Source organism: Gadus morhua, chromosome 23, assembly GCF_902167405.1.
Source record: "Gadus morhua chromosome 23, gadMor3.0, whole genome shotgun sequence".
Lineage (NCBI taxonomy): Eukaryota > Metazoa > Chordata > Actinopteri > Gadiformes > Gadidae > Gadus > Gadus morhua.
Genome location: NC_044070.1, coordinates 11,295,859 through 11,304,905, shown reverse-complemented (window position 1 = coordinate 11,304,905; position 9,047 = coordinate 11,295,859). Strand labels below are relative to the sequence as shown.

Sequence of the window (9,047 nt, the reverse complement as noted above, 5' to 3'; positions counted from 1 at the left end):
GGTGCCAACCAGTGGTGGTGTTTCAATCCAGCCCTTTCTACTGTCTTTCAGTCCGTCTGTATGTCTGTCTGTCAACCGAGACAGACATACTGTCAGTTAGCTGTCACAGACAGATGTACAATCTGTCGTTCTGTATGTTTTCTGTGATGGTCAGCTGTCTGAAGTTCTGTTTCTCAAACATAAATCCACATAGCCCGTTTCAAAGTGGGACATCATTAAAACCCATCTTTACATCTTTCAATAATGTATTATATAGTTTAAACCAGCGTTCCTTAAGCTATGGCCTTGTGGTCGACTTGGAGATGGGTTGACAACGAACAAAACTCCCTCCCGTCAGCCTGGAATTATATTTTGGGTCCCGAGATGAAACAGAACCCCTGGACCATCACCTGAAGACGAAATTAGTCCTACGTTTACCAAAAGCTCTCAAAGCAACTAACCATCGATCCATCCAAGGCTTTAGAGGTCCTTTCCACCGCTCAAAGCCATGGTTACCGTGGCGAACACAGTACGACGTACTGGTGAGTTAGGCGGCGAGCGGTTGCTTAACGACCGCCCTCATCAGCACCAACCCGTAACAATGTCACGGTTATTATTATGGGATACTAAATGGGATGGCAGGGCCACTGCCGAGACACAGGTTTGATGAGGACTGAGAGAACAGCAGATTAAAGCTCCGCTAGATTCAGCTGTTGTAATGATTACAGAGCTGGCGGTTGTGTTGTGTACACAACCTCAGTTACTGCTAGTCTCAATGGAGACTTGAATACACAAAGGAAATGTGTTATCCACTATAAAACATGGAGAGCCTTTGATTAAAAGTGAATAAGAAATAACATCTGTCATAACATATTTTGTACGGTTTCAGTTGCAACTGACACCATAGAATAAGAATGTCTAAGAAGGTCTAAGAATTAGACATTCGAATCTTAAGTAATTTGGTGTTCTACTGAACAGCTTGTTTAACAGTCACTCGATCAACCTTTTAGAAAAACCACAGAGATAGAACCAAACCCAGTATCTGCTGACTGTCAGAGTTAGTGGCTAGTGATTACACAGGAAGTAAGGCAGCTAACAGGCTCCTATAGGCAGCCAACAGCCTTTTCTATAAGTACTCAACAGGCTACTACAGGCAGCTCACAGGCTCTGATTGGGGGCAGATATGAAGTGTGAAACCCTGATGGGGGAGGAACAGCAGAGGGGAAGTGATCAGCGTTCCAGCAGGAAGTGGCAGTCAAGACATGTTGTGGCTAATTAGGCTGTCGCTAGGTGCCGCAGCAGCTGATGGTGCCAGTGGTCATGGTAATCAATCACATTACCCAGAAATCATTTCCAGCTTTTCGTGTGTGTGTGTGTATGTGCTTATTGTGTGTGTGTGTGTGTGTGTGTGTGTGTGTGTGTGTGTGTGTGTGTGTGTGTGTGTGTGTGTGTGTGTGTGTGTGTGTGTGTGTGTGCGTGTGTGGCGGAGGGGGGGGGGGGGGGGGACTGCCAGGAATCAGATAGAAGTGTGTCACATGTGTGTAAATAAGCAGAGTAAAATAGAGTACAGAGTTTTACAGAGAGGGTATAATGAAGTTGTTAGTATAACAGAGCAGGGTATAACAGACTATAACAGAGTAGAGAGTATAACAGAGTAGACAGAGTAGAGAGTATAACAGAGTAGAGAGTATAACAGAGTAGAGGGTATAACGAGGGTATAACAGAGTCTCCTGTTGCCTCTGCCTCAAACGCACGATGATGTCACCCACGCATCAGCGATGATGTCAGAGGCTTGCCGAGTCGGCTCGACCCCGGACCTTCCTACGTCCCTCTTCTAGTGGAGACAAAGATATCAATATGTCTACAGATTCTCACACACACACACACACACACACACACACACACACACACACACACACACACACACACACACACACACACACACACACACACACACACACATACACACACACACACAAAATCCCTGGGGAGCCATTGAACTTCAACGTCTTAGAAATATTTAAATATTAAACTCCAGCTGATTCATTAAGAGCGTCTCCACTGGGAGCTGAAAGTCACTTTTCATTCCTAAACTCCTCAAACAGAAGATAATCGGGGATTATGGCCGTGAACTGCATGCAGAGTCAGCCTCCGTTCCCAGAGAGCAGTAATCTGTCGTCTGATGCTCCTTCTGCAGCAGCTGTGAACCTTCTTGACAAGCCGGGGTCCCTGTAGACCAGCCCTGGACATGGCTATCAGCCATGGACCCTCCAGGCTAACCGTGGTCCTCTTGACCAGCCGTGGTCTTCTAGACCAGCCCTGGACCCTCTAAACCAGTCCTTTTCCTCGAGATCAGCACTTGTCTTCTAGACCAGCCATGGTCCTCTAGACCAGCTGTGGTCCCTCTAGTCTAGACCAGCACTGGTCTTCTAGACCAGCCATGGTCCTCTAGACCAGCTGTGGTCCCTCTAGTCTAGACCAGCACTGGTCTTCTAGACCAGCCATGGTCCTCTAGACCAGCTGTGGTCCCTCTAGTCTAGACCAGCACTGGTCTTCTAGACCAGCCATGGTCCTCTAGACCAGCGGTCCCCAACCCCCGGTCCGCGGACCGGTACCGGTCCGTGGGTCATTTGGTACCGGTCCGCAGAGAAAGATTATTATTATTTATTTTAATTAAAAAATATTAAAATAATTATTTTATTTTTATTTTTTTAATTCATGCAAAATGCATAAACTCAATTACTTCGCAATGCTGTCACTCTTTTACATGCCATAAGTCTATATGCAGTTGTTAGATTGCATATAACGTGTTTGCATTTTTGGCAACCTCTGCGTCTGCGCAACATAACCCAACCACCCCCCCCTCCCCCCCGGTCAGTGAAACTTTTCGGAGAATCATACCGGTCCTCGATGCTGAAAAGGTTGGGGACCCCGGCTCTAGACCAGCTGTGGTCCCTCTAGTCTAGACCAGCAGTGGTCTTCTAGCTGTGGTTGCTGTAGACTAGTGGTTCCCAAGCTTTGTCATTTGGAGGACCACTTATTTGTCATAAAGACCTTTCCCGGACCACCACTTATTCAAAAGGTAAATTATAGATAAATACACATGCGGTGGCTGAGAAATGATTGCCAGCGCCATCTTAATACACAATTATGAGTGCAACAAGGCCATGGCCAGTGGGAAACAGCGGAAAGAAAAGTCAGCAACGCTGCTTATGCTCCCAGTGTGTATACTTGGCAAACACAAATGAGCACAAAACATCAATAGAAATCATACAATGAGACACAGATGAGATGATGGAATGCAAAAGCAAAGCATGATTGAAATCACATGAAGTCCATAATACCATATTTACTGCACTATATTTATGAGATATATATATATTCTTAAATGTTCTTAATCTTTTCTCTTATTGTAAATCAGTATATTCAGGAACAAAATCCCTCATACCATCTACCACCCTTGCGTCCCCCCGAAAAAACAGCTGGGTGCCTCTAGACCAGCCTGCTCTAGACCAGCACCGATCATCTAGGCTAGCCTCCTCTAGACCAGCCGTGGGCTCCTAGACCAGCTGTTGTCCCTCTAAAACAGCATCATCTCGACCAGTAATCCAATGTTCCTCTAGACCAATTAATGCTCCTCTCGACCAGCCGTGGTCCTCACGACCGACCCTCTAGAACAGCTTTGATCTCTCTTGCTTGAACCTCTGTTGTCCTCTAGATCAGCTAGATAGGAGAGAGGAGGAGAGAGGGGGAGAGAGGGGGGAAAGGAGAGAGGGGGAAAAGGAGAGAGGGGGAGAGAGGGGGAAAAGGAGAGAGGGGGAGAGAGGGGGAAAAGGAGAGAGGGGGAGAGAGGGGGAAAAGGAGAGAGGGGCTAGGTAAGGGGAGAGAGGAGGTAGGAGAGAGAAGGTAGAGGAACTGAGATAGGAGAGACAATCCTATCCTCCACATAACAACCAGAGACAGGCGCAGAGGGGAGGAGCCTGGAGATGAGCGGTCCAGCTGACTCATCATCGTGATGACAACGCCGTGACAACGCCACATCATGTCAGCGGTACGCCGGCCCCGGTCGTCGGAACCCAAAGAGGGACGCGTGATAAGCCACACGCATGACATCACTGTGTCATCTCGCCCCCCGCCCACACGCGCTTCCTGCTATTGTTGCCGGTAGAAACTACTGGGCATTGGGAATGCAATAACTGGACTGCAACAAGCTAAACACAACAACTAAACACAACAAGCTAGCCCAACAAGCCAACGCAGCAAGCTTAAAGAACCAAGTAAACACAATGAGCCAGGACAACGTGTTAACACAACACGCTAACACAACAAGCTTACCACAGCGAGCTAGCACAACAAGCTAACCACATCACATCACAGCAATAGCAACCAATACGAGATGTGATGCTGGACAGCCCAGTCACATCTGCAGAGATCTCTCACAAGATCAAGAAAAAAAACTTGATAACCATGTATGTTCAAAGTAACACACCCATCCACCCATTCAAAACAGGATGTGATGACCAAACAACAGCGCAGAGACAGATCATCAAGGAGCAGGTAGGGGTTAGACAGTACAGATTCAGGTCATTAAGGAGCAGGTAGGGGTTAGACAGTACAGAGAGGTCCTTACGGAAAAGGAAGGGGTTGGACAGTACAGAGAGTCTATGTCCCGTCTAACCCCTACCTGCTCCATATTGACATGTCTCAGACTGTTCATTAAGAAGCAGGTAAGGGCAGTTAGGGGCAACTTGCTTTAAGATGCCTCCAGGTGGTCTATGAACATTGGGGTCGACCTCAGGACCTTGGGGGTTGGGGCGTCTTTAAAGATTGGGAAGAGTTCTCCGATGCAACATCCCCACCTCTGTCCCTCAAACAACTCTCCTTGATTGCCCGTAGCTACACAATGCTAGGGACACGCTAGCAGAGATACCGGACAGGAAGGAGGGAACAGATGACGACGAAGAACCCAAATCCTGCAGCCTTTTATTCCAAAACGTGATAAAAAGATTATAATGTGGACAGAGGAGATGAGAGACATAGAGCAGAAGAATAGAGATGAGAAGATAAAATAAATATCAGGCAGCGGTTCCTTTACCAATGAGGAGAGACAGAGAAAGAGAGAGAGTGAGCGAGAGAAAGTGAGAACGAAAGAACCCTTGCTAAATAGTCTGACGGCTTCAAGAGGCAAACAGAGGCTCTTAAAACCTATTCAGGCGCTAAACATTAATACATCAAACCTATCTTTGGGTTAAAAATATGAATATATCAACCTAATTTATGGTTCAAACATTACTGTACCAAACCTGTTAATGGGTTGAACATTAATCTATGGAACCTGGGTTAAAATATTCATCTATCAAACCTGTTTGCGTTGACGTTATCGTGTAACGCTTTGAGGGTTCTTGGAGTAAGGAGTCAGAGGAAAACTCATTAAAAATGTTTCTTGTTGCGAACCAAATTACCTTCAATTTAACACCCCCCCTCTCTCTCTGTCTTCCCCCGTGTACCTCTCTCTCTTCTCCCACTCCATCATTTCAGCTCAATCCCTCTCCCTCCCTCTGTATCCATCTCTCTTCACCTAGTCTCTCCGTCCCCCTCCCTCTCTCTATCTTCACTCCTCCTTCAGTATCCCTATCTCTTTTTTCTCTACTCCCATCTGCCTCTCTCTCTCTCTCTCTCTCTCTCTCTCTCTCTCTCTCTCTCTCTCTCTCTCTCTCTCTCTCTCTCTCTCTCTCTCTCTCTCTCTCTCTCTCTCTCTCTCTCTCTCTCTCTCTCTCTCTCTCTCTCTCTCTCTCTCTCTCTCTCTCTCTCTCTCTACATTGTTGACCTTCTGGCCCAGATCACGTTGCGTGGCCTCTAATAGGTCCGCCAGCGCTTGCGAGAGAGATAATTAGAGACAAGTCACCGACACGCGGTAATGACGGTCATTTATTCCTCCGTCGACCTCCGGTGCGACTCCTCCGTGACGTAGTAACCGACACATTTAGAAAAACACTGTCCAACAATAACCTGATGATTTAATTACATATCATATAAATATATATAGAAATACACACTTAAAATCCAGTGCCACCACCGTACTGCCTTCCTAATAGACGTGGATGAATAATTATGCAGAAATTACGTAAATATGACCAAACAGCAACAACAAACGTTGCTGTAGAGCCCCAGATTTACGCACTGGGAGCAGAGCACCGCACACACACATCTCCCCTCTGAACCAATGAGCCTTTTCTGAACGGTTCCACCAAGTTGACCCAGACATCATCTCCATCCATGTGTCCGGCCATCTCTCATCTCCGCGGTATTCTTATTATTTGAATCACAGAGCTGGTTTTGATAACAGTAATAGAAATGATCCGGATATCTTTCATCATGTCACAGTGGGGGGGTTGGTCGAGGAAAATAAAAGAGCAAGCCCCCCTAATTAAACTTGAATTCAATTAAAACACGAACAACGATAGTAACGGCGTTGATTTGCGTGTCTTGTCTCCGATACAGCATTCGAGATGATGTGGATGATATTATTATTAGTATGATGATGATGATGATTATGAAAGAATGAAAGCCCAGCTCTGACGCGGAAGCCCAGCGGAGCCGCGGATCATCTAGTGGACATGTTCAAGTGACGCGACTCGGAACGTTTTCATTCAACAATCAAACATAACCGGATCAATACAGACGCGCGGGTCCCCTACCGCGGCTTGTCTGATGAACACCAGTCCAGTCGTCTCCTGCTCGTCCCAGTAATCCTCAGTGTTTCACCCGCACGGCTGCCGAGACGCGGTGACGGATCATGGTGTGTGCCGGACGAGGGTCGGTTCGCTGGGTCCGCGGGGGGCTCTCAGGTACCTGGCAGTGGACCCGGTTCGTCCGCTCTGCGGAGGATCTGCTGCTAGACGCACCGAACACCGCTCGGCTTCAAGGCGCGCGGGAAAAAGAGGCACGGAGCCCAGTCCTGGAGCGGAGCCTTCTGACTGGGGATGGAGGGGTGGGGGTGGGGGGGGTCAACAACAATCCGCCATTTTCTTCATATTACTCCAAGAAACAGTTGAATTCATAAAGATGACAACATGGTGACACATACCCAGTTCACAGGCCATTGCTTATTGTGTTTCGTTGATTTTTTGTCTGACTTACTCTCTGATGATGAGGCTATGATATCAGCTGATTAGTTTACACCGGAATTGAAAACATGACAATTTATGTTCAGTAAGCCACAGCAGAAAAAAGCTAATAGCGCCGTGCTCACCTGGCGACATACCTGCCAGCCTGGCTGCCTGATTGACATGAGGAGAAACACCTGCAAGCTGCACAGACCCTTATGAACCGAAACACATTTGAATTGAAAATCTGATTCTGAAGACTTTGGTTTGGGTAGGGGGTCAAGCTGCCTATCTAACACTACCTGACGTGGACTCAGATATGAGTCCATACACAAAGAAAACACATCACAACGCACACACACACACACACACACACACACACACACACACACACACACACACACACACACACACACACACACACACACACACACACACCAGAGTAAACTAAAGAGTAAAATAAATCTAAAGCCCATTACTAAATGGATACCTTTGTAATGACCAATAAGCAGCCTAGCAGACAGAAACCTGATAGTCGTCCAATAAGTAATCAATTTGTGGAAGTTGCAGAGTGTAAGTGTGTGTGGGGGGGCATTCTGCAGAGAGAGAGAGAGAGAGAGAGTGAGAGTGAGAGAGAGAGAGAGAGAGAGAGAGAGAGAGAGAGAGAGAGAGAGAGAGAGAGAGAGAGAGGGGGGGGGGGGGGGGGGGGGGGGGGGGGGGGGGGGGGGGGGGGGGGGGGGGGGGGGGGGGGGGGGGGGGGGGGGGGGGGGGGGAGAGTCACGTTGATAAACTGTACAGAGAGAGATTACACATACTCGTATGTCACTCTCTCTCCATCTCTCCATCTGCACCACAGTAAATATAGGCCTATTTGTATATATCCTGGAAAAATAAATGAAGGTTAATAAAATATAGTAGCATAGATAAAAATATGTATTTATTTCCACGCCTTTTGTAAATCTACCAGTAAAATAATGATTGAAGTCTTTGTCACAATTGATGTGCAACATCTGTTGCAATATCATACAATATGCATCAATATAATGTATACGTTGCTGTCTCCAGCAACGTATAAATAGTGTGTGTAGAACCAGTCCGCCCGGGACTCCACTCCGGGAGTTCCGCGTCTCTTTTGCTCCGCCAGCAACAGTCTGCCAATAATCAATAATTCACGGAGAGAAGAGGTGGCGGCAAACGTGAAACCTGGCACCGCGGGCATCAGAGTAACCCTTTCATTTGTCCGTTATTCACTCACTGCTTCATTCATAACCCGCTAGAAGAGATATAAACCGTTATGTTAGGCCCGTCTCCCGTCGTTTTAATAGAATAGTCTATACTTTATTCTAATCTCATCCACTGCTGTATGTAGGAATTTACCCTGCGTGATATTGTAGTCTCCATCTCTCTCAGTCTGTGTGTGTGTGTGTGTGTGTGTGTGTGTGTGTGTGTGTGTGTGTGTGTGTGTGTGTGTGTGTGTGTGTGTGTGTGTGTCTTTCTCTCTCTCTCTCTCTCTCTCTCTCTCTCTCTCTCTCTCTCTCTCTCTCTCTCTCTCTCTCTCTCTCTCTCTCTCTCTCTCTCTCTCTCTCTCTCTCTCTCGCCCTCTCTCTCTATCTCTCTCTCTCTCTCCCCACCCTCTTCAATTTTCTCGATCACTCCTTCCTTACCTCCTATGTCGTTATGTCTCTTTCCTCTCCTCATCTCCCCCCTCCCCTTTTCTCTCTTTCTCTATATCTCTCCCACTCTCTCTCCTCACCCCTCTCTTTAACTCTCTCTGAATCTCTCTCTCTCTCTCTCCCCCTATACATATACTGTATATATCTCCCTCTCCTAACCTCCTCTCTCTTATCTCTCACTCTGTCTATCTGTCTATCTGTCTCTCTCTCTCTCTCTCTCTCTCTCTCTCTCTCTCTCTCTCTCTCTCTCTCTCTCTCTCTCTCTCTCTCTCTCTCTCTCTCTAATATT

The 9,047-nt window shown here is 47.1% G+C and overlaps 1 protein-coding gene across 2 annotated transcripts in view; it reads right to left on the bottom strand.

The window, feature by feature from the left end:
• dlgap1b (discs, large (Drosophila) homolog-associated protein 1b) overlaps positions 1-6,931 on the bottom strand; it is a 63,378-nt gene extending 56,447 nt beyond the window's left edge. Inside the window, exon 1 of one of the 2 annotated variants that reach the window (XM_030348778.1) lies at positions 6,678-6,931. The gene's annotated coding sequence lies outside the window, so the exon portion shown is untranslated. The remainder of the gene's footprint in view (positions 1-6,677) is intronic. The other variant, XM_030348776.1, reaches the window with a different exon arrangement.
• Positions 6,932-9,047: the final 2,116 nt, after the last annotated feature.